Raw genomic sequence first — 2,032 nt, forward strand, 5'->3', positions numbered from 1 at the left:
TGTGTGTGTGTGTGTGTGTGTGTGTGTGTGAGAGAGAGAGAGTCACTAATGCCTTGTCTGAAGTATTCAGTACACTTGAAGCCTTCATTTACTTCTACAGTACATGCAGTTTATTCATTTCAACAGATATTTATGCCTTTTTACTTTAGTCTTTTAAAGTGTATTCTGGGGTAAGATCATCCAAATGATGTTTTAAATCTGATGGATTGTAAAAAATAAAACCATTGCTGTTTAAAAGCCATCTCAATACTATAAATAGAAAGTATTTTGACCACAGGGTGGCGTACGTTTGCCCCATCAGCTGGACAATTTGCAATAGAAAAAGTGACAAGCAAACAGCAGTTTGGAAGTTAAAATATAGCTATTTTTTAATATTCAGTTTTGATAATGTAACAGTTAAATTTACCGTTTATTATTTGCAGTACATATTGTTAGAACATTTAAAAAAAAACAAAAGTTTATTTCAGTCATGTAAACAGAAAGAATATACAATAACATTTACAAATGTTTCAAGATCTATTACATGCATTCAGCAAGTGACAGATACTGTGAGGTGTCAATACATTCAGTGCACTTAACAGAGTGTTAGTAATGGTAAGCAACACATTAAAAGACATCTAAAAATTATTAAACAAAAATTTCACAATTTGATTTAATTAGAAAATTAAATAATCAGCAAGATTTTGATCATTGCATAACATTAAGTAGATTTTGATTAATATTGTTATTAATTTGTCTTGTACAGTTTAATAAAAAGATAAATGTAAATGCTTTTCTACTAATACTAGCATTCAGTTATTCTCCAAATATGGAAATTGTCTGCTTGTGCATTATTATTTTTATCTCTGTCACATTATTATCGCATGAACAAACTGAATTATGGATAAGTTACATTTGTCCTAGTAATCCTCCATCTCTCTGTTCTCCACCCTCATCCATTGGTTTGCATTCTACAAAGAAATATAATAAAAGTGAAAGAAATGTCATGAACAAAAGTCTGAAAGCATCAGAAACTTTGTGTTCCAACACTTTAGCTCAGAGGGCTTCATTAAATTGGTAGCATAGTGCATGTGTAATCACATGAAATTTATCCTCAAAGGTACAAAATGTTTCACCAATTCAATAAAAAAATACAAATAAAAAGCAGATGAAAAAAAACTTCCCAAAAACTCTTAACCTGCCAGCAAAAAACAAAAACCTGTTAAAAGATTCAATCGCTTATGTGAGAGACAGATAAATTGTTAACTTTGCAGTCAAAATGACAAAACATTTATGAGCGAGTAACTGTAAATGCTGGATGAATATAGGTACAGTAAAACATGATAGGGATGCTAACAGTCACATTAGGTCAGTCTTGAGAAATTACTCTTTGGATTATAGCATTATAGCAGACATGAGAACTGTGTCCACAGAACTTCATACACAGTCTCCACACAATGCTTAGAAAAAGATGGCTAGTTTTTTTTACTTCTGACCCTGACACATCCATTCATACATGTAGATTTTCCAACATAAAATGCCCTGTTCTAGCAATCCTTTGCATATTTTCATCTACAAAATATTCTCTGTATATTGTGTCATCATATCCATTATCACTATACAACTGAGCTGAACAACCTGACATTCAGAACACAACTGCCTATCTGGCTCATAATAAATGATATCTAAAAGTAAAAATAAAAAAATAACCTACATAAATAAGCCAAGGCTTTCACAGACTATATACTTGCAATAAACAATTTGCAAGTACACCCCTCACACCAAAAAGACTCATTAGGCAATTTAAACATTACAGAATCCATATTTACAATATGTTCAGCTGGGTAGCTAACTGTTCGGAAGACTCTTTTACAGTTTATGTGTTTTATGGTTTGACTTAGTTAATCTTAGAGTCATATTTTTGTCTTTGGGCCAACTAGAGATTCTGTTTTTATTTGATTTAAGGTTTAAAATACTAAAAAAAACAAATGTACTGCTGTTAGTAGTACACCCCTCACACCAAAAAGACTCATTAGGCAATTTATTGTTATGA

The sequence above is a fragment of the Sinocyclocheilus anshuiensis genome, unplaced genomic scaffold (assembly GCF_001515605.1).
Source record: "Sinocyclocheilus anshuiensis isolate Anshui unplaced genomic scaffold, SAMN03320099.WGS_v1.1 scaffold2459, whole genome shotgun sequence".
In the NCBI taxonomy this organism is placed as follows: domain Eukaryota; kingdom Metazoa; phylum Chordata; class Actinopteri; order Cypriniformes; family Cyprinidae; genus Sinocyclocheilus; species Sinocyclocheilus anshuiensis.